The sequence below is a fragment of the Zosterops lateralis genome, assembly GCF_965231275.1.
Source record: "Zosterops lateralis genome assembly, chromosome: W".
Lineage (NCBI taxonomy): Eukaryota > Metazoa > Chordata > Aves > Passeriformes > Zosteropidae > Zosterops > Zosterops lateralis.
The window spans coordinates 10,824,356-10,848,862 of record NC_139801.1 but is presented as its reverse complement, the minus strand read 5'-3'; the positions used below and the strand labels follow the sequence as shown (position 1 = coordinate 10,848,862).

Here is a 24,507-nt window from a genome sequence, read left to right as displayed (position 1 = left end):
TAATAGAGATCAGTGACTAAATTCAGCAGCCTGTTTTCCTCCTGTGCAATCTCTGACCAAAAAATACAAGAATGCCATTATGGAAAAAGTCCATTGCAAAAATCAGTCCTTCTAATCCATAGCTAGGAAGACAAAGCAGAAATTGCTGCAGGTTTCTGCATGCTCTTCTAATAGCTTCTGGTTCAGGAGGCTCTCAGTTTCCTATTCTCATTTCCAAGGAGGAAGAGCAAAATCTCATGCATTTTACAACATGATATGCAAACACAAATATCACTCTGTCTTCTGCAGTAGAGAAGCAGAGACTAGCAGGCTGTTAATAGCAGCCTTTGTGGGAACGCTATCAACAATCTAATTCTCAACGTCCCCCCAGCAGCTCCCAAATTGCCTCCAGAACTGACGAAGCAGATGGTCATGCAGGTCCCCATCAGGGACCACTCCGCAACTCAGGGCTCTACTTGGTGATCTCCCGGGACTGACAGCAGCGGGGAGCAGGGAAGGCAAGCTATTAAAAAGGAAATGGGGAATTCAATAGCCTCTTATACAGAGGCAGAGCAGGTTTCTAGGGAAAAGAAGGCAGAGATTCAGCAATACTGATTACCTTACAGGAAAAAAAATACATCACTTCTAATGTATTGCCACAGCAGACCAAATCAACACTAAGATATTTAGTCTACAGATTTCAGAATAGTCTCTGTACAGCATGACAATTTTTCTATTCATCAGGACAGATTAATCCTCTCATTAAAAAGCCAACACCCTGTCATGCTGCTTAGCAATAAAGAATTGAACCAGGAGCTATTTCTATAAAATTCTATAAATTTATTCATTCTAGTAACATTTAACAACACTCTGATAGGTTTTTTGCAACAGTGAAACATCTTAAGTTTTAAGGAATAATTGCTGCTCCTGATCACCATTGTTGAAAATGTTTGCCCAAAATAGTTTTGAGCATTTGAAGCTGCTACCAAAACCAAAGGCAAGGAATTAAAACAACACAGGACAACTTCACTCAAAACCAGATGCACCCCTTGGACAAACAATTGAGGGCCTCTCCCACTTCTCTCAAGTTCTAAATTACAAATGAGCAGCATTAACCGAGGGAATAAATTTCACAGGAACTGCTACTGGGATGCTGAATAGACACCTCTGTGTATGACAACAGTGTTTATATGCTGTGACTATTAAGAAACATAAGTCCTGCAAAAACATCTATGCAGTTTTAGCACAGTCATAATTTTAGCAAAAGAATTCAAGTATTTACATGCCAACAGGCACGCTTGGCTACACACTTGATCAGTATTGTGTCGTCTCTCACACACACAACACCGGACTACTACATTATGCCAGCTCTGCACTGAAGGTCTAGAAATCAGGTTGAAAGATGCTAGATAGCATCTATTATAATCACAAAGTAAAAAAAAAAAAAAAAAAAAAAAAAAAAAAATCATGAATTTGCATTCATACACTCAACTTTGCTTTTAAATTCACCATTATACAGAAAGTCTCTTAAAATACAATATGCAAACGCAGTTACTCCCTTCCTCACACCAAGTGCAGCCAGTGCAACCAACTGGTAACTGCTTGTAAAGTCTCTGTTTCACTGCTCTGCCACCTCCAAGGAGATCTTCACATGTTTTATTTATTAAGAGCTGCATGACTAATTAAAAAAAAAAAAAAAAAAAGAATGAGGCTAAAGACAATCAATGGACACTTTTTTCAGAAGTAACTCCTGAAATACCCTTTTGATCAGTAAAATAAAATCCAACTCAAGCCACAAAGTCATTCCCAAGCATTGACTGACATTTAAGTCAATCCACACAGGCACAGAAATCAGAGTTACTTCTCACTTTTGACCCCAACAAGATAATTCACCGTAGAGGGCAACATGAGTCCTCAAATACCTGCTCTCCTTTGTGTGCTCCTAGTCCCACTTACTTTTCCAATTACTCTACAAACAACATAAATAAAACCTTTGCAGAAAAAACAGTAAATGTTTTTTTTGAAAGAACAGGAATTTCTGTCGCGATAGGACACAAAATAAAGATGCTTGACTCCAGTAAGAAGGCAGTAGAAATCAGAAGGCTTTATTTACAATTCATTCAGCTCTTTTATAACATGCTGTGCTAAAAAGGCACATTATTGGTCCATAGGACTGACACCTTTCCCATTGGCTAAGTAACAGAAATAGCAAACAACACCTGTTGTTATGGGAAAGGAATATTGTTTACACAAGGTTGTTTTGGGAAAAAGAAAACTGTTGAAAAGTTTCCCTTGGGAAGAGCTCAGCAATTCTCAGGCTCAGAAAATATCAAGCCCACAAATTACAACCACTGCCAACCAAATCCCCTCCCAAAGTCCAGCACAAACTACTCCACCAAACAGCACATGTACAAAATCCAGAATTGAAGAAAGTAGCAGTGCCAGGTACTCTAAAAATAGGGAAATGCTTGTTACTTGCTAAAGAACAATCATGTGGGAAATGAATCACCTATCCTCACATAAGGAGAAAAAACATAAATCAAACCCCATTTTCTTCCTGACAGTCACAGATTGGTTGCATATTCACAAGGAAAATACTATTATTATGTATGTTATGTTTTACATAAACTATTCCTAAGACAACAGAACATCTCAGTATATAATTCTGGTACTTAAATTAAGACTTCAAAATAACAATTTAGCTGCACATTTAAAAATATGGGAAAAGTAATCTGATCTCCTGGAGTGCATTGCACCCACTGAATATGCATTTTCTGTTCTCATATTACAGAGCTTTGCCACTCATACTCAAATGAAGGATTCTGAGGGCCAAAAGCAGCATTATAGCTCTGTGCAGAATCCTCCTTGCTGAGAAGTTATTCCCAGACAAGTGCTCTGAAAACATACCAACTTGGCACACAAACTGGAGATGTGCTTTAAGTTTAAAACTCCTAAATGCTGAAAATCCCATTATAATTGCACAGATTAAACATAATTTTGGGACCATTAGAAGGGCTTGTTTTCTGTAGTTTTTTCACAAGCAAGTTCACATTCAAAATTAAAAGCATCTATTTATAACTTGCTTGAAGTTATATTCTATTTATTATCCAAGTCTCCCACACATCCTTTATTCTGTGTACAAAAGATGAGTGTTTGGGGTTTAAGCAACTATCTCCATGCTCATGTTTCCAAAGCTGCACTGAGCACAGACAAAGTAACTGTCAGAGTATCATGAACTTCTGCACAAAACTCGGCCATAGAGGAAAGGAACAGGTGGCATAAGAAGAAAAAAAGTAAATAATGCCACCAAAGGCAAGATCCCAAGGTGCCATTTTACAGACCTGAGATGTTAAGCAAGGCCAGAAGCTACTGACTGGGGCTGAACAGCAGTGCAGCTCTGATCCCACAAAGAGAAGAAACACTGGAAAGTGGTTGTGTTAAGAGAGGAAAGTATTTCCTAACCCTCTTCCTCCATCCCTGCATCTACATCCTGCTTCACTATTGATCAACAAGCAAAATTTGGCCCCAAATGAGAAGAGCAGACACACAGCATCACACTCAGCAAGAACATGACCAAATCACACACAGAGCCCCCTTGCCAGGGCACTGATCACAGCATCTTTTCTTCTGCAAGCTCTCCCTGACCTTCAGAGCAGGAATGCAGCTAAAATCACGTCCCTTGTGACTCTCTTCCTTTTCTGGGGATATCCTCTTCATTCCTTTTTGCAACTTGAATGCTAAGCTGCTATCGCATTGTGTCGCCCATAGCAACTGTCAACACATTGTCCTCTTACAGTTCACTGTGTTCACATTTCTGGGGCATCTGTACAGCCAACAAAACTTTTAAACCATCTCTGCATTTCCCATAAGACTTCCCTTCACAGTTGTTCAAAAAGGCACAGGCAGAAAGCTGTATCAGAGTCCAAGCAATATAAAACTGTACTAGTCTGAAAGTATTTATTCTTAGCCTTTGAATTTCACCTGAATTTTTGTATGAAAACTAAGCAGAATAAAAGTCAACTTCTAGAGATGTTACTGGATTTTCATCAGTTTGCACAGATAATGACTTTAACTTTTTTTCCTCAGTTCTTAAACTGTTAAAAGCAAAACTAAAAAAAATACTTGCTCAGTCAAGTGAATTGCTGTGGTAAAAAAAAAATAAATTTGCTGTTCCACTTTAACAGGCTACTTACCTCTCTCCTTTTATTCATCTCTTAGGAGTCAGAGGAACTGAAAGCACTAGGTGAAAAGTAGGGTTATGCTATATCGCAACGTTGTCAAGTCTTCCAAACCCTTTCTAGCATGACCTGAAAAGTCGTCTCACTTCCAGAACCTCAGGTTTCTTAAGCTTTCCAAAAAGAAAAACAGTCAAAGCTACAGTGACAGTATGATGTACATCTCCCATTTTCATCTAGAAATGTAGACAACAGAAAGGTCTTAGTATTTGTGTCACAAGCTATTTCCTACTGATATAGTGTTTATATAAGAAAATATGCCAGACTCAACAACAAGAAAAATACCTTAAAATGGTAGTGGTAAGACCAGTAAACATATTCAAACTTCTGAGATTCTTTTCCCCCATGCCTGTGTTCTAAAAATTCATTGATACAAAAGCATGTTTCAATTTTAAAATGCACATTTTTTATATAATAAAATCCCTGTTTTATGATATTAGCACTAGCAGAGCTCACTCCAAACTGAAGGCAGAAAATCAGTTTCACATAAGGAGGAATTGCTCTCATCTTTTCTATATATTCAAACCACCAGCCTACTGAGCTGATACATCTTACACTACATAAGAGCATTTTGATACAGCAGAAAATAAAGCAGAAACCCCCAAATCCAGTAAAATATTCCCAAAGGCATGGAGCTCAAATGCAGTAATCATTTCAATATCAAAATCATTTTAGCAATTTAAATATGGCTGCAAAGTCACAAGTCTAGAAACTGAAGAGGAGCAAAGAAGGATGTGTAACATTTCTCTACAGGTTCCCTAAAAAATGACTGTGATAATTTATGTAGCTTCCTTATTCAGCTCTTTCCACTTCAGATGGATGCTTCTCATGCCTCTACCTCTGGCTTTTCATTCTATTAAACTGCAGCTGTTCCAATTACTGGAAGAGAATAATTAAAATATGGTGGTGACAGTACTGCCCTATATATGAGTCAGTTAATACAATTTCTTTGACCATATATCGTCAAATATTCACACCAAAATTCGTATAAAGGGAAAACAAACCTTTGCCTAAGGAGGAATCCAAAGGAAACCGCTGCAGTCACATTTGCAGTCCTCTCACAGCAACACTATAACATTCCCCAAATATTGAAGTACAGAAAAAGATTGGCAAAATGCACCCGGCAATGCTTTTACTGAAATGGTAACTTTTCTAAAAACATCAAAGATCTTACTAAGAAACAGTCTTTGAATTAACTTTTTTTAAATTTCATTAAGAAATTAGCTTTAAAACTGCTAAAGACAGTTCTGACAATTATGCCTGTACTTTGACTTGCTACCTGCTATGCTGTCTCAATTTTTTTTATAACTGGGTGTAAAAAAGCCCTCAGACATCAGATATAAGTTACAGCAGCTTTTAGAAGCAGTTGTACTGTAGACATCAAGGTGCATATGACCTCATATATGGATCAGAGATGCTTACAAAGTTGTTACTATCAAATATATTTAATTCTTTTAAACTGGGCTGACTGCTCTTGGAACAAGGAATAATTATGAATCATAAAGCAGTGAGATAAACTGAGTTTGTAACCAACCCCTCCTGCTGTCAACATGCTGTAAGCAGTGTGGGTTCCTGTCTCTATAGCAATATGTGGAGCCTTTTCTCAAATAGGAAAAAAAAAAATCCCTAAATCTTTAAATATTAAGTTAAACAGTCAGGGCATGTCCTATGTGTTTAACAACAAGTGCTACAGTTTTCTATCCACTCACTCAGCATTTTTTCTTGTATAAATTAGGATTTTGCTGCAGTAACATTTTAGGATGCGTCATTTCAGTGAAAATTAATATACATAAATATACATATGCATACTATATATATATGGGATTGTGTATATAGCATGTGTGTATATATATACACACACTATATATATAGACATACATTATTTCTATATATATTTGACGAATGCACATTACCCTGCATCTGACACAGCCACTTCCCCTTCCCTTCCAAACACCTCAAATAGAAGAGATTCAAATTCTCACATGATTTTGAAACTACCAAAGTAAGTATATGTTCTTCAACAAACCAAAGATGCTGAGAAGGTATCATGTTGAGAAATTAGTTTCTCAATTTCACACATTCTTCAAATGTCCATAACCCTGGTCTTTGCATCATTCATAAATGGGAAAAAAAAATCTGATAGTCTAAGTTTGAAACATCTGAAATTATTCAGCAACAGCAAACATTCAAAAAAACTCATGCCATTTCCTATAGGGTCACAATCAGCTACTTTTAAAAATATTTAAGTAAAATAATTTTGCTTAAATCTTAAGTCAGGTTCTGTTGTGGTTTGAAAGCAAAATGAATGAGAGGCTCCAAGTCAGAGATATAATTTAATGAGAAGAAAGGTAAAAAGTAAAAGTAAAATAAAATAAATGCAATAACACAAAGGATCACTGACAAGGTCAGAATACAACCTGAGCAGGATGGTGGAAGCAGTCCAGGTGAGGTGCTCTTCCTGAAGCAGTGATCCTGTAGAAAGGTCTGGTAGCCCTGCTCCTCTGGGAATCCAGTGGATAAGTGCTCCTGCACTGTCCCACATACCAGCTTATATCCAGGTGAGAATGCTTGGCTCCTCCCCCTGGGCAGAGCATCTCACAATAGCATAAGGAGTGTGAAATGGGTCATTGATGGCCCATTAAACAGAGATAACCCCTGGAGGGAGTTACCTGTGACTCATGGGCCAGGCGTTAATGGGCCATTAGCAGAAGACACCCCAAAGGTCATTAGCAGAAGACACCCCAAAGGCCATTAGCAGAAGAAGAAGGGGGCTTGGGAAAACACTAGCCCACCTGGTTTCAACAGTTCATGAAGATGGTGATAGAATAAATACTTTGTGTACATCCTACACTGCAACCCAGGACAGGTTCTCAAAAACTTGCAGGAAAAGGGAAACAAGAAATGCACAAATTCAGTCCCTGCAGTATTCATACTTTTAATATTTGGAAGCATTCATTTATTAAAATATTAAAGCCTGTCTCAGGTATATTTGGTAACTACACACAGTCTCAGAAATATTTCAAATATTCTGATGTGTGTGTTTCTTACCATGAAAGTGGGTTTTATTTTATGCCACTTATGGATGTCTTGCCTTTTCTTGTGTGTATTCTTGAAGAGAGATTTTTCTAAAATTGAGGTAAAATTTGTCAAGATGCACTGATAACTTAATTACAAGTTACAGGTTATAATATATATTTTAAAAAATCAGCTTTGCTTGGGTAAATTATTGTTATGTAAATGTTATTAGATAAAGTGAGGTCTTGAAACACTTAGTAGGAGGTAAAACCAAAGTGAGCTAACGAAGGTTTCCAATTTTTGATCAAAGTCCATGTACTCAACTGACAACACACCACTAAATAGAAATGCTTTTGAATTAGCACCACTTTATTCAGAGAACTTGGCTCATCTTCTCCAGGTGATTATATTTAATAAATCAACACAGAAAACTGAATGCACAGACACAGCAGCCAGACTGACCCTGCTGAAGATAATTGTCTGAAGCAACAGTTATTTTTATTAGGTCAAACTGTGAACTACAAAGAATTTATTTCTTAACAACTTCTCCACAGCTGTTATAGTCTGTTGGCTGCTCAATTTATTTTAGTAAAGTATGCCTAAACACATTTACGCATCAGATTCAAATGCTGCAAATATATTAAAAAATTTAGTAATGGAACAGAAGCCAGGACTGAGCACCAGCCATGAACAACTTCAGTATTTTCTGCACCACAGACAGCAAACTGCAAACTACAGGAGTCATGTGTTGGGTAAAGTTTTTTGGAAATATTCTTAAAGTGAAAGTTTGTAGGCTTTTTCTTTCATTCTTGCATTATTTGCATGGAATCTGTTAGTCCTCTTGCATTCTCTAAACCTTACTATCTTTATCCACTGGAGTGTTTTTGTGGTCCTGCATACCTACAGAAAGTGTCCCTGATGAAAAGATCAGAAGAGCAGGCGTGGGGAGGCAAGAACAAAGCCCTTGATCATTGCTCTTGTGTGCTTCTGTAATGATTCAGTTTCATTAAAAGCCAAAAATACAAACTTTTCCTGAACATAGGAATTCCTACTGCATTATCACTTCTGATGTCTCTAATCCACAATCCACAAAATCTCCACTGTGGACACTCCTGACACCTCTATCCAAAGGCCAGAATCCCTCAAGAAGACTGACAGAGAATGAGATTGAAAAGGTTTCAAGAAAGATGCTGATGCTTCAAGTCCAGGTTGTCAGAAATCATTGTGTGCAGCCTGGGAGCCATAAAAATTGCAGACATGCTTCTTCCAGGAGACTTGAAACTGCTGAACCTTGCTGCCCATGGCCACTGCACTGCAGCTGGCTGGATTCCTTCAAGGAGTCACAAAAGACACACCCAAATGCAGTTAATTACCTGCCATCGGATACTCTGAAGCATATTAGATACAATTTTTTGAGATAGCAATTTGACCTTAAAGTTCAGCTTGGCTTCACACAGGGACATGTGAAAGTCTTAAGCAGCAAAAAGTTCAATTTTAAATTTGTCACTAATGTTAATTGTTTATTGCTAGTGTTAATTTCTCACATTCAGTGAGAGGAGAAAAAAAGTATAATTTCTCTACACTAGAAAAGGAGTTTCAGGACCACAGATAATTTCAAATAAATGCCATGAGAACAGGTGAAATTAGTACCAAAACCAGAACATCTGAACAGGCAGTGCGGGAAAGAGTCTTGTACTAAATTTTCATTGTACAATCAGTGAGTGTGTTCATGCCACAGAATTAGCCCCATCTTAGTGGTCATCAACATTTAAAAACCACTAGCAACTTTCAAAATGCATACCTTGCTTACATTTAGATTTTTCCAGAAGACAAAAAACACAATCACAAAAACAATTCTTCCTATGAACGGGCTCGATTTCTCTGAAATACACCACTATGTTCTACTTCTAAATCACTAAATGTCAAAACTCCTGTGTAGTAATTAAATTATAGACAGAAAATTTCAAAGTGCTTTCATCTTTAGCAGCTCTGAGAACATAAATTTAAGGAAAATTCCACATTTTCTAGGCAAAATTTTGAAAGATGCCAGTCAGTTATTTCAAATTTGTTATGGTGGGCAAATATACAAGCTATTAATTCATTTCCAAAAGCAGATTTAAAGTTTTAAGATATTCCCTTAGCAGACTGGAAGAACTCTGCAATTGCAATACCCCATTTAGTGGCAATCTAGATAATTTAGGATCAAATGAAGACATGCTGCTTTGCATAAAATAATTGTACATAGCAAGAAAAGTACAAGCTGATTTTAGAAAGGCCCATGGAAGAATGGCAATCTTACTTGCATTTTTAAAAACTATGAACTATTTAAATCAAATACTTTAAAGTCTTCTGATTATAAACCTTTCTTTCATAAAACTTCAGACATCTGACTTCTATTCAAAAGTACTTTCACCAATGTCCATGTAGCAGCTTCTACAGGTCATTTTACCAGCACTCCACACATTCCTGACAGTTTTCTACATCTTTATAGCGTTGTACATGTGGCCACATCCCTTCACCTGACAAACCCCCCTTCAGAAACACAGAACTGAAAATAAATCAATGAAGCTCAGAGGAGAAGATTGCAGAGGTGGGTGGGAGGCTCAGCCCAGTGACAGCCACCACCAGCTCAGCTGCACCACTTCATTCCACCCACCTCATTTGGTCAGGAAAAAAAAGGGTCTAAATTCTGCAAATAACTCTAGGATCCTATGCAAAACAGTCACATCATTCTCATCTGTGCTGCTCTAGTGAATAACAGCAGGCTCAGGAGAGACCACATTAGAGAAAAAAAAAATTAAAAATCAATAGATGTGCATGGTATAGAGGTCCTTGGGGTGAAATAGCATTGCACAGCTGTGATGCACAGACACAGTGCAAGAGTCAGCTAAACCAAGAAATATCTGTATTTCAGCACCTTCTGCAGCTGCAGTAATGTACTTTTCTACAGCTGAAAATATCTTTTTGAAACATACATAGAGAACACCAAGCAACCATGATAACTTTCAGCTGGGACAAGCCCTTCTCTGAAATAGTTCTAAGCAGTTGTTATTTGGGGCTTTGTCTGCCAGAGGGAGCTGAAGGAAAGAGAAAAAAATCCCATGCATCTCATCCCTTCAAAAGTTTCAGGGTTGTCCTACACCCATTAATGTAAGTATTCTAACCAAAAGGGGGTTTAATGTAAAATCAACCCCAGCTGTGTCTGGCACAGGGCACCCCTGCACTGACACTCCACTACCAAAACGTTGTCCATCATGCCCAGTGCACTCGCTCTAGAAGTGAGTCCCTCAACAACTTTGAATGGCAACAATACTTTCATTTAAAGTGTATTTAACTGCTTTTTGATCAACAGTGTAGTGGAGATGACTGCCCCAGAGACAGAGTAATAAGGAAAACATCAAATGAGATGGTATCTAACACCTTCTTACATCAGCTTGTCAATAAATGCAGGGCAACACTGCACAAAGACTAAGCTTCCAGTTAGAACAAGATACATATTATCTGAAAAGAGAATGTCATTAAAAGGCTCATTGGTCTTTTTTGCACAGTCTTTTCACATACTGCTTCTAACAATGTTGGTACACCTAAAAATCTGCCTGTGGTTAGAGGTGCTACCACGCAAAACTATCATTTATATGTTACCATACCAATACTTTATTCTTTTATAGCACTTGCTAAAGAGCTTAAAATAAACGGGAATTGGTGTCATTTTGAAAATTGATAAAGCAAGCTATTTAAACAGTGTGTTCATGGAAAACTGGGATTCTGTAAAACAGCTCAGGAAAGAATCTCACTGCACACATACTGGATGACCCCTTTCTTCCCTGATGCATTTTCAGGTAAACTACTTCCACATTCAAAAACTTTACCTATAAAAACCAGCACACAAGGGTTTTGCAGTTTGAAAAAAAAAAAAAAAAGGCAGATGGGTATACCTTTAAATAACTCTTTTAAATGCTAAGGTCTAAGCTGATCCAGCTTCCCTTAGATCAAAATTTCACCGACAGCTTTAAAATCAGTGCAGTAGCATCATGCGTATTTCTTGCAATCAGAACACTTTTAGGAAAACCAGTTATGCCACCTTCTGGTATTCACAAGAACTACTCAACAAGACAAATATTTTAATACATTCCCATTTTAAATGGAAAAAAAAATATAAACAGAACACTCACTTTATCTATGAAACTGGTGAAAAATTCTACTTCTTTTAAGCTTTGGTTGATCTGTGCAACATCATAGCTAGCTTGGACTAGTTTGTACCTAGCCTCGAAGTTCCTAAGCCCAGGAGATGGATTTGATGATCCTTAGGGGTGGGTCACTTCCAAATCAGGATATTCTATGACACCTACTGACAAACACAGCACCCTTCCCACACATTACCTGGCGTGAGACGTGAGCTATTCTGCCCTTTGCCCCATCTTTGCTGCAGCAAAGAACTGAGAAAGGCAGAGAGTGAAAAGGATGAGAAAACTTGTGGAATGGCTTCTGTACAAGAATCGACTTTTAGATTGGACTTAGCATGGAAAGCAGAAAGGAAAGAATAAATACATTGAGAGTATATAGTGTCACAAAAAGCATGGTAAATGTGGGGTCCTTATTCACCAGCTCTCCAACACAATAAAGAGAAAGCTTTGCATGAAACTAGCAGATGTTTGGCGGAAAAAAAACAAAACAGAGGAAATGTCTTCACATAACATGCTGCAGCTTCTCAATAACCATTTATTACAACACAGATTCGCTGAAGCAAAGTGAGGAAAACAGTTTAAAACAGAAGTGGTTTGTACCCAGTGCTCCATACATGACTCTAGCACTTACATACAAGACCAGCAATCAAACTTCTCCACCTTACCTCCCACTACCAAAGCATCCTTAATACTGTAGCGGGACACACACATGGTTATGTAAAAACAACTATAAACCCCCTTCCTCCTGTATTATACCTGGATCTATGCAATTAACTCTATACTGATAAAAACACAAGGGAAGATCAATTTAAGCTATGACTTCAAGAAATTTTTGATCATTTTCAACCTATGCCTTCAATATAAAACTGTTTCTACATGTCAAATTCCCACCAGCAGTTTCTGAAGCAAAAAAAGCTTCAGGGAAGGAAGAAAGAAGGCATAGAATTAGGTATAAAATAACATTTACAAATTAAGTGGATAACTGACTCCAAAGTGTGTCAACTGATACCACACAATCCCTCCCAAGACAAACATTAAGTGATTCTCCAAACTTAGACAAGCTCTGACACAGAAAATAGGTATTTCTGACTATAATTTTCCATTGTAACTTTGAACTACAAAGTTTAACTATATGAATTTAAAACAAAATTTGGAAGTTTGGTGTAGGAATCAAACCCAAGACCATGCTCAGGCACTAATGTACAAACAGCAGAAACATCATAAGACAGCTGAAACACAAGGACATCTATTTGCATGCCCACTTGCTCATCACACCTTCCCACAAACCTCTGCATATTCTTTCAGTCATGTTTACTCAGGTCTCTGCAGAATGTGTCCCATGGTATAATCATTTCCTGGAACTCTAAACAAAGCAAAACTTACATTAATCAAAACTTTGCTTTAACGTGTTCTTCCAAGTACAGTATATTTTACTCATTCTGAAGTTTGGCAGTTTCATTTTCGGGAGATGCTGAAATTACAATATTGCCAACACAAGACAGAATGTTAATATGCAGGAGGGCATACACACACCGCGAGAAATACAAAACATGATTTTCATCATAAGCAACACCATAAGTCATACTGCAAATAATATCTTATTTGCTTGAAAAATTTTACAAGAACCTCTGAAATAATTAATATAACAGCAAAGTTGCACAATAATACTTCAGGAGAATCATGAGAGTAACTCAGACCAGGCAGAAATGTGACTGAAACCACCTGAACAAAGTCATGCTGCACATTGCACAAAGTGTTGCCAGGAAAATGCAATGCCATAATCCCACATAACCAACTGTTAAAATATATTTTTTAAAAAAGCTATGCACTAACATCAGTCATGCCTGAGCTGCTCCTGCCTAGCCATGTATCTACAGACATTTAGAACTGTAACTGAGTAAATTTCTGCAATTTACCAAAGCATTTCTTCATTCACTTGGAACAATGATTCTAAATTTCAAACCCTGTACTGAAAGCAGTACTGGCGTCTAGAGATTCAAAGGCAATCTCAAAGGAACTCAGTACTTTCATGATACTTGTGGAGTCCCTTGTGCCATTAAAGGAATTTCCAAGTGCCTTGCCTTGGAAAGGCAAAGATTAAAGATACCCCTCCCAGGTGTAACAAAAGGCTTCTCCCTCATGGTTCCTTGCAAACATTGTGCAATCTTCTCTCTGGGTTTCGCAAGTCCATCACTCCCCCCATGGTATCCCCTTTCCCTGTTTCCCCATTGGCTATGGGGCCTGGTGTCCAGTTTACTGTCTTTCTTATGGCCACTTGCCCCCTGCTCTGCCCCTTGTACCACACATGAACCTGAGACACTATATAACTGAGAAAAACCACATGTTCCCCTCTCTTTTGCTCTGGATTCACCTTTGGCACATGGAATAAACACTTGCTGGAAATTGATCTGGGGCTGGGAGCCTTCTGCCTCCCTGCTGAGCTAGCCTTGTAATGTGTGTGGTTGGGTGAGGTTGAATTGCTGCCTGAATTCTTCTCAAGCAGTTTCTCTACGGAGACGCTGACTGGGATATAAAAAGGTTGTGGCTGCACTCCAAAAAAGACACACTGTTACAGACACTAATATCCTCAAAAGCTGAAGCTTTAGAGGCCTTTGAACAGCATATACTGAAAACATGAAAAGGCAAGATTAATTCAGGGGACATGGAAAATCTCTTCTGAGACAAACATACACTACTCCAAAAGCACAGGATACAGTGGTCAGATTAAAAAGGGAGGAAGGCAGGAAGGCAGGAAGGCAGGGCAGTAAACCAGATATTTATTCAGTAGGGTCAGTACTGAAATCAAAGCAAAATGCAGTTGGTAGTTTAAGATGTTTGCCACAAGAGTTTCTGTAAACACTGAAATAAAAACTGTTTCGTGAATAATAAACCTCTGCAGGGAAACCAACAGTTACAGTAACTATGAACCCAGGAGTTTTACATAAACACTGTTACAGAAGACTCTTCTTTTAGTGCTTCTCATCAAGTTTCTGTGAACTTATGTTCTGGCTCATATCCTGAATCAAGCAACAACATGCACAAACATACCTTCTTCTGTATGAGTCTTTCACTAAAGTAGAAATATAAGCAAACTACCAACACCTTGCTGTCCAAAAAGCAGCTGCTGGGGAGAAATTTCTAAAACATGACAAAATTTTGTTGGATCTTGAAATAAATGTCTATTCAGGGATTTATTTTTTTTGCTGGGGGAGAGGGGGTGTGCAGATGGCACTAATCAAAGACTGATTTATTAAAAGAAAAATACCTATTTGAAAACTACCAAGTATTTTAAATAATTACATTCAATAAAAAGTTTTTCAGAATTATGAGTCATTGTATCAGGCATCTGGGTGTAAAATAACTAAATATAGAATTTGTAGAAAAGCAGCCTATTTATAATTGTTTTTTATCAACACCCTAGAACAATGCACAAGGCACAGTGTGACTAAGCTTTTACTTCAGGACTCTAATCTGATTAAAGCCTACAGAATCCAAAGGGCAGAAGTACAATTAACTGAAATTATTGAGCCTTAGCTTTCTGGTGTTGAATGCACAAATTCTTTTTCACAGCAAATTCCAGCAATGTGATTCAGTTCATTTACTCTCCTCCCTCCCTTTGCTCTCGAGTTCTGCATCAGTCTTCTAACCCAAGTTAACTGGCTGGAGAACGAGGCCATTCCTGTTCTCCAGCATCGCTGCTCATTACTCCTGAAGCATGTACAGCAGAGGGGTGGCTGCTCCGACTGCACATCAAACCAACAGCATCACATAATTACTTCTCATCAGCCAAAGTCTTTGCCATACCCCACTGCAGAACAGCAATGAAAAGGATTTCTGGTTCCCAATGATAGACGAGTGACATCCTGGCAAAGGCCCTGAGCAAAGCCCAACACAGACGACCATGTAGTTTACTGTATGGGCAGAGCTCTAATTATCTGAAAACAAAACTGAACAGAGTCACATCGGCACTCTAATTACCGGGACACAGAATAAGAGAGGAGAAAACCAGGCTGTGAGAGCAAAGAGGAATCCAAAGGCAAAGATGGTGCTTCAGCTGGGAGAGAGCAGCTTTGCAAAGCCTGCAAACTCCTCTGCTTCAGCTCTCATGTTCTGCTTCATTCCCACATTGCTCTGATTCACTCAAGTCACATCAATTTAAGCAACAGCAAACACAGCTTTGCTCCTCATCCAACTGGGCATCTGAGGGACTTGTTGACTTGTTGATACATGACCTCTGTGCTCTTTGGGACAACAGAAGCAAAATGAGACCATCTGAAGATTTAACACATTCACTTCAAATTAAATTTCCTCCTGGGTCCTTGGTTGATCCACCACCACCTACCCAGCTGTCAGCTTGGATTCAACCACCCTCTAACAGGTGAGCTGGAGCAGAAGAATGAAAGTAGAATTCAGGAATTTGGAACAGGGTAGTTGCATGCTGAAAACATTTGGAATCCAACATGATGGAGCTGGATGTGATAACATAGCTTGCGAAAATGGAAGGAGATTAGCAAGCTGCTCAAGTTTCAGTAATGCCATAAGAAGGTCAGGCATAAATATACACACAATATTGTGACAAGGCAGAAGAGCAATAGTTATAGCTGAAGGTTTTCTGTGACAGACATGGACACCTAAACAGTGCACTGTTATCTTCAATTTTTAAATTTGCTATTACCCGCAGGAATCATACTGCTGTCTGGATTTCAGTATGTGTTTATTTATGGGATTGGAGGTCACCAGGCTGTAGAACACACTGTTTGAAAAACTGAGCTGTTTCCCTGAACAGCCTTTGCTTGTCCTGCAGGATACCGGTATAATACCTCTGAAGATTACATGAAAACTTACTAGTTGCTTCAACTTTCATTCTCCAGTACAGGACATTAATGCAAATATAACCCAACACTTCTCATTATTACAAGATGTCCTTAACAACATTAGTAAGCTTACAGTGCAGCTCATTAAAACAGATCAGTTTCAGATGCAAAACTGATGTCCCCATACAATGAACACAAGCAAGACTGTTTTTCCAGCAGTCTCCACCACTGTGCAATTATTTTCCAAGATATGACTGATTTTGCATCTAAGTGAGCTGTAACCTGAATCAGAGACATCCCAGATGTCCAATGACAATGGAATAATGGGAAATGTATTACCAAACTGCACACAGGAACATACACAGACAGAACACTTCTAGCATAAAAAAAAGAGTGGAATGTACACGTAGGAGGTTTTTGATTGGTTCAGTTTTATAGTGCAAGGGGGGGGGGGTTGTGTTCAGGTGTGGAGAGTTTTTCTGTTCAAATAAGGCAAAAATATACACATCCTTCAGTTGTTTTAGGGTGGGGTGCAGTTTCTTTCATTTGTTTTAAATGTAGGAAGTACCAAACTATTTGGTAACCATGAAGAAAGGGACACTTCTCGTTCCAAAATTAGGTCACTTCTTCTGTTAACAACAAAATTAAATAAAACAGATCAGACACACTCAAAGAAAAGTTCTATTTATTTTTTCCCCTTCCTTTTATGAATAGCAGATAATATAATTCTTCCATTTTGACTAAATGGAGGGACATTGATTAGAGCTAAACTTTAGCACCAAAAGAATTTTCTGGGAGTAAGCAATTTAGACAGCATTGTTGCTTTTCAAGATTTCAACTTTTATTTCAAAAGTGTTCATTTAGATGATCAGCTGCTAGCTATGGCAGATTAAACTGTGTATTACAATGATTCATTTTTGAAACAACATGAGTAATTTTTGAATGTTTTGTACATTATCAATTTAAGAACTATGCCAGTCTGTACCCAAAAGTGATACACACAGTTTAAATATAAGGTCGCAATTGATAAATTACATGCAGACAAACAAATACCATACTCTCAGAGGGACAATGCTATACACACTTTGTGAGTAGATTGTGTTAGATTTAGGATTTTAAAGCACCTTACCATAAGCATAAAGTTGCTTTGGTTAAAGCCCTTCTTTTTAACTTGATGCATTCAAATAAACAGCAAACGGAGCAGGGAAACAATTACTCATAACCCTACAACCACCACTCATCAGGAGAACGACTATAACCAGCAGACATCTGACATCCATCCAAGTGACAGAAGACAGAGAGAGGAAACAAAAGGGAAAGTGACAATCGGCATGAGATTACACTACACTGCTAATAGGTGTCATCAAATGGAGAACTTTCCAAAGTCAGAACTTTCCAGAAAAAACCTGCTTACAGTATGTTGAACATCCTACAAGCCAGCCAGACCTTCCAAGCTCACATATCCTAAACCACAACACTCATTAAAAGCAGCAGCTGACCTCCTTCAAATGAAATATGAGCTATTTTAGATCCATACCTCTCTGCCTCCCACATGAAGTTCAAGTTGCAAACAGTTCATGTGCAAAAGGCACTGGCTTACAAACCATACACAAAAGATGCACTTGGACAGATGGCAGGACCCACAGCCATGTCTAGAGGAAACTGAACTGCATTTAACCCAGAAACATACCCGAACCAAAACCAAAACCCAGCTTTTAAATATGCAAGAGAATGTTTCTGCTTTGAACCACTGTTCTTTCTTCATGAAAAAAAAAAAAAATAACAGGAGTACACCTGTGTCATGTTGCAATATATTCATTAAGCCTGCATATTAATTTCTAGTCACAGAAGAGGAACTTTTGCTTTTTCATCAAATATTCCATCAGAAATAAAACATTACTTTTGCCTAGCCAATCTTGAAAAAAATTACAGCTATTTTCTTTTAATGCAAGTCAACACTAAAGCTGCAAGTATTCACTCTACTAATCTTTAGGTCATTTTAGTGGTTGGTTAAAAACAAAGGTTATTTGGAGAGCTAAAAGCATTTACTGGAGAAAAACTTTTTACTGAAGAGGTTAATTCTTCCACTGAGATTAAGAAACCTTTTCCCCCTTAACAAGCATAAACACTGTCACACACCATACTGAGACCAGATGCAACAAAAACAAGTGTCCAATAAATAAGGTAAGAAGTTTGTCATCTTCTTAAAAAAAAATCCACTGATTTTTTTTCTAGTTCTTTATCTTCTAATTTTAATTCTTACATGAATATATTAAAAAGGCTTCACATGGCAACACCAACATTCACATTTTGAATGGCAATGGAATTCTAAAGTATTCAAATGCACATGCCTGGGAACAAAGGAGAAAATCATGAACCTAGTAAGGACTGAAAGTACTTGTAACATCACTGCTATGAACACAAAGATGACTGCTAAATAAAATGAAGTACAAAATAATAACTTGAAGGAAATAGTGAAACATTGATTAGGAAGAATTAAAGACTTTAGTCAAAATAGATAGTGCTGAGGTAAGGTAGCTAGACTTCCCTTTTGTTAACAGAAGCCTGACTGAAGAAACTGATAAATCATAGAAGGAACTGATAAATCATGGAAGCTGTCAAACTAGGCTTTTGCATCCTGAATAATCAATAGACCCCATGAATACAATACAATCATAAATCAAACAGTCCTGAAAAAAACAGGATTTAGCTGTCACTAACACTAAAGGTTAAAAAGTCAAAGAGAGGAAGACCCATCTTACTTCATCACTTTGGGACCCCACCCTATAAAAAAGACCACCGACCCATTTCAAAGAACAAGCTACGCATGCTTAATGGCTTTTTGGGCTAATTACCATACGAAGTGGGGAATGGGATGTACCAGAGTTATGAATATGCATTTGTAGTTTGTGTATTCAATACTCCTGTACATAAAAAGACCCTGTGATCATCTGTAAAGGGCATGTGTGTATTTGGGCGCGATCCCACACGCTGCCCAGCATCGTAATAAACATACACTTTCTAACTTTAGAAACTGTTAGAGAGTCTTTGTCCGTCATAGTTGGATATTGGTATTAGATCAATATCCATAGTTTTTTTAATAAATCATTTGGCGAGCCAGCCAGGAGCTGCTCTTTCTGCCCGTGGGGCCAGTGGCATCTGGGACCCCCTCAGGGCACCCACCCCAAGTTTTTCGGAGAGAGAGGGCTCCTACGACCCTGCTGTCTACCCAGGAAAAAGACCAGAATCTCCTGGAAATTCAGACAAAAGGTATGTTTAAAGAAAAACGTATTGAATGCAGGTACCTTTGAATAGAGGCGGCTTATAAGTCATAAGAGACGTCTTATGCAAAGCAGAGGCCTGACTGAGTTTTGAAGTCTCTGCAGAGTGTTGTAATGGTTGTTGTGTACCAGGTTAAGCTGGTCACTTGTTGACTGCATCCCGAGTGTGGGGGCAGCGGCGGCACAGAGCTGCTGGTCTTGGTTATAGGAGCGTAGTGGCTCCAATTTTGGTTTGTAGTTTAAAGGTGCACTTTAGTAATCCATAATCTGAGAGGCTAGCCTGAATTTTGAGGTGAACAGGGTCCCGTTCTGGGTTGTGGTCGCGAGCACTGGATGTGTGTGTGTATTCGTGTCTGTTTGGGTTTTCTTTGTGATTGCGTGCTTACAAAGAGAATAATTTGTGTACCATACGTGGGTGAATTGTGAAAGTTTGTGTTGTAAGTGTTTTTGTTTTTAAAGTGTGTTACTAACCCTTGTAAGTGTTATAAATTTAAAGCTGTAAGAGATTTTAAAACCCCCGCCGATCTGCAGAGGGAGGGATACCTCTGTCTGAAAAAGCAAAAAGATTCAGGGTGCTGAATCTGAGTTACCATAGTAACTGGCAGGGAGCCAGGACCTGTAGCCTCAGGCGGTGTCTTTGAAATTCTGATAAAGCCTAATGTGTTTGTTTTAACTGTTGTTTGCCCCTAGAATTCTCGAAGACACTGTTAAGATCTTTAGCTGAGTGGGTTTGAAGTTGTCAAAAACCCATTGTTTTGTGAACTTCAAAATTGCTATGAGAAGTTGATTGCAATTTTCAAACATATTTTGGTAATGCTTCGAGCCATGTTTTAAAGAATACATATTGCTAACTATTTCTTTTAAGATTAACAAACTGTTCTTTCCCTTTTTCTGGTTAAACTATATGCCCAGGAATAAGAGGCACAAGAATTGAAAAGCTGGTTCAGAAGAGTTCCCCCCAAGCCAGGGACAGAAAACCCACTCTCTAAGCATGGGGGCAAATGAGAGTAGAGAGGTCCCCAAAGAGAGCCCTTTGGGGTGCATTTTAACACACTGGAAAGAGCTGGTGGGCTATGATAGTACCAAAACCAAGAGGAAGAGAGAGCTGGTTAAGTTATGTACACAGTAGTGGCCACTTTATAAACTTGATAAAGGAGTAAAGTGGCCAGCAAATGGTACCACCATTGACTCCAACCTCCCCCACTTCATCTTCCATTAGAAGGACAGCAACCGAACTATATCCACCACTACCTAATAGTGACAGTGAGTGGGATGAACCTGAACCTCCCCTGTCAGCCCCCAAACTTCCCCCACAAGAGCCTATTGCATCAAAGACCCGAAAACAAACCAGAGGGGTCATACAAGCACCTCTAAGACAAGCAATGACCTCTGATAGAGGGAGAAAATTGATTAAGGTTCTCTTTTCCTCAATTGATTTAGAAATCTAGGAAAAGGCTGCTAAGAGCTATCAATATCATCCAATAGAGGTTGCTAAGAAAAATTAAGTTTACAATCAAACAGCATTTACCTGATTGGGCAGACCTCCAATTGCTGCTTGATGCCATAACAGAGAAAAAGAAATAGATTTCTTAATAGACATAAGGGCAATAAAACCCTAACACCTGTAACCAGTAACTATGTTATAGTAAAAGAAGCGGCTGGCCAACCTAAAAAAGGCTTACTTTTACAAACCATTGAAGTTTAAATTGGGGAAACAATGAAAAATTCACCAATTTCTATATGCCTAAAGCTCCATCTGCACTTTTGGGCAGAGATCTGCTAGAGCAGCTGGAGGCAAAAGTAATATTTAAAAATGGAAAAATTATTTTGGAGGTAAAGAATGAACAATATGTAGAACTGTTAAGCTTAATGATGATAACCAAAAAAAATTGAAGTTGTAAATGAGAAAGAGAATTTCATAAAAATAATAGATTAGGTGTTTCCTGGAGTGTGGGCTCCTGACATGCCAGGCAGGGCAAAAAAAACTTTTTAAAGATAAAACTACTGAAGGAGTGTCAGTCGGATTTCAACACTCCTATCTTGCCAGTGAAGAAGCCTGACAAGTCATACCAGCTAGAACAAAACTTAGCTGTTAACAAGATAACTGAAAGCTTGTATTCAGCAGTTGCTAACCCTTATATCTTGTTAACTCATTTAACCCCAAACTAACCTGGTTTACTGTTTTAAATTTGACAGGTGCTTTCTTTTGCCTCCCTCTCCGTAAAGCCAGCCAGAAAATCTTTTCATTTGAGTAGGAGAACCCCAAACTGGACGGAAGAACCAGCTCACATAGCATGTGCTTCCCTAAAAATATATTTGGGGAGCAGCTTGCAAAAGATTTAGAGTCTGGAGAACCTCCACCAGGAGAAGCACAGTTACTCCAGTATGTGGATGACCATCTAATAGCCACCCAGACCCAGGAAACATACGTGGACTGGACGGTAAGCCGCCTAAACTTTTTGGGCCTGCAGGGGTATCGAGTATCCCAGAAGAAAGCCCAACTAGTGAGGCAAACAGTCATTTACCTGGGTTATGAAGTGAGTGCTGGACAAAAACTTTAGGGCAGGATGCCAGACCCCAAAGCCTCAGACAGTGAAAAAAAAAAACTTTTTTGGGCATAACAGAGTGGTATAGACTGTAGATCTATAATTATAAAATGTTTGTTAAACCTCTGGCACGCCAACGTGGGGCTCGCAGAGGTCTTTCGACCTCGCTGTGGCGTGAGGGCCAACACGGAGGCCCGAGAAAGACTCGGACCCTGTGACCCAGAGACCTTCTGTGAGGACGTCGCTTTGTCGTGTCCCGAGGCCTTCGGCGCTCCACGCACCACTGGGGTTGCTCAAAAAGCGCCCCTGGTGGATGAAGGGAACAGCTCCGGCCCAGAGGAGTCCCCTTCAGCTTGTGGTTGCCCCAGCAACGTCGTCCAATGTCCCGAGGGCTGGGTGAGTATTTTCCTCGAAGGGAGGGGAAGATACCCACCACAGAGGCTTGGAAAAGCCTCAGGGATCTAGGTTGCGCAACCCCTGGGAGGGAAGGAGGGGGGACTGTGGGTCTACCCCAAGCAGAGGCCCTTTCCCCCAGGAAGGACACCCGCAGGGATTTGGGGTGGGTGTTGCTAGGGAGGGGTGGTGGAAAAAGTAACAGCTAGTCGGAATGGGAAACGGACTAAACACCACCCAGAAAGAGGTTTTTAAAAGTTTAATTGGAGTTTTAATTGTCAGCAAAGTTAAATACTCAAAAAAGGAACTGAAAAAATTTATTAGGTATTTGTTTTTGCATTTTCTGAATGTTAATTCGGACCAAGTAAACAGCATTTGGTTTTGGGAAAATGATTCTAAAAAGTTAGAACAGTTAGCGAAGTCAGGAGATGTCCTAGCTTCAAAATTTGCATTTTGGCCATGGCAGACAAAAGCCCCTTTAAAAGAGATCAGAGGAATGCAAGAAAACAAAGTTGCATCCTCTCAAAGCATTCCCTCAGCCCTGTCTCCTCCTTCCCCTCCCCCTGCTTCCCCCAAGTCCCCCCTGTCCCGTCCCTCAAATCCCCCAAGTCCCTCAAATCCCCCAAGTCTCCCAAGCCCCCCAAGTCCACAAAAAACCCCAAACCCCCCCCCCCCCCCCGCAGGGATTCTGAAAAGTGCTCCGACCCCCCAGTCCGGGCGCTTTAAGAATTCCAGGGTCCCCTCCCCCCTGCAGCCACGGCCGGGCTGCTCAGGGTTCCCGGGGCAGTCTGGCTGGCCAGAACGCCCAAACCCCCCCCAATACCCCCCCGATTTCCCCTGCCAACAAACCCAGAGTCCGTTTTTCGTTTGCCGAGGAAAACCAGCCCCCGACAGCCCCTGTTGGGACCGGTGGCGAAAATGGCTGTGGTAACCCCCAAAAGGGAGATGCCGAGGCCCCTCCCCTTCAGAGAACAAAGAAAAATGCCCCAGTAATGGCGGCAGCCACGAGGAGCAGCCACTGTCTCTTTGTTCGCTTCCCCCCTCACCTTCTTGCTCCCACAATCCCTTCCCCCCGCCTCCCACCAGCCTTCCCCCGTACCCGCCCCTCCTTTCCTCTCAAGGCTTGCCCCCGCCCCTTCCCCCACCCTCGCAGAGTCAGGGGTGGGGTGTGCCCGCCTCTTACTGTGCGGGCGCCGCCCCATCTCCCCTGCGAACCTCCCTCCTGCCGTCCCCGCCCCCGGAGTGGGGTGTCCCTGCTACGTGCCAGGCCGGCACCGCCCCTCACCTGCCCCAACCCCTCACAGCATCGGCCCCACTTCTCGGACCGGCAGGAGGGCACGGCGCAGCCCAAACGGCGTGGAGCTGCCCCCCGGCTCCGCCGGCGCCGTTTCCGCCTGAGCTCGCTCCCCCCCCTGCCTGGCCGGCCCCCCCTCCCCCGCCTTTGCACACAGCGGGTGGCGCCGCTTTCCCGGCGCCGCTTGCCGCGGTCGCGGCACCCTCTGCCCTCCCGAACGCAGCGGGTGTTGCCCCCCCCCCCGCTGCTTCCGCCCATGTCTGCAGGGGAAAAGCCCGCTTTCCCGAAGCCGCGGCGGGGCGAAGCGGGCACGATCCCGGCAGGGACGCTGTGGGGCCCCTTCCCCGCCCCCCGCAGTGCGAGCGAGGCGCTGCCCCTGCCCCAGCCCACCCTCTCACAGCCCCCGTGCGGCACGGACGGAGCTTCTTTTCCTCCCCCACTGCCGTGCGGCGCTGCTCCAACCCTGGCACCGCACGCCCACCAGCCACTGCCGCTGCACACAGCAGCATGGGGCTGGCAGATGGCTTCCACCAAGGGTGCTGCTGCCCCCCCACTCCCACCTTATTCCCCCCCTGGTGACATGGTTTTCCCAACTGCACCCCCTCTAGGGAACGCTCTTCCGAGCTTTCAGCCGCCCCAGCCGCCCCTGCCACAGGCAGGCTGGGTGTGACCCCTAGCATACAGTTGGAGCCCCGAGACATGCTACAAAGCTGTAGCTGCCCCGGAACCCGCAGCTGATGCTGTGATTGGGGACCCAGAGGGAGGG

General features: G+C 40.7%; 1 protein-coding gene across 13 annotated transcripts in view; it reads right to left on the bottom strand.

The window, feature by feature from the left end:
• Positions 1-24,507, bottom strand: part of LOC310922014 (kelch-like protein 13) — a 137,343-nt gene that overhangs the window by 71,203 nt on the left and 41,633 nt on the right. Inside the window, exon 1 of one of the 13 annotated variants that reach the window (XM_083882290.1) lies at positions 23,297-23,366. The exons of the other annotated variants lie outside the window; for them this stretch is intronic. The gene's annotated coding sequence lies outside the window, so the exon portion shown is untranslated. Of the gene's footprint in view, positions 1-23,296; positions 23,367-24,507 lie in introns of those variants that run through there. 13 annotated transcript variants of the gene reach the window in all.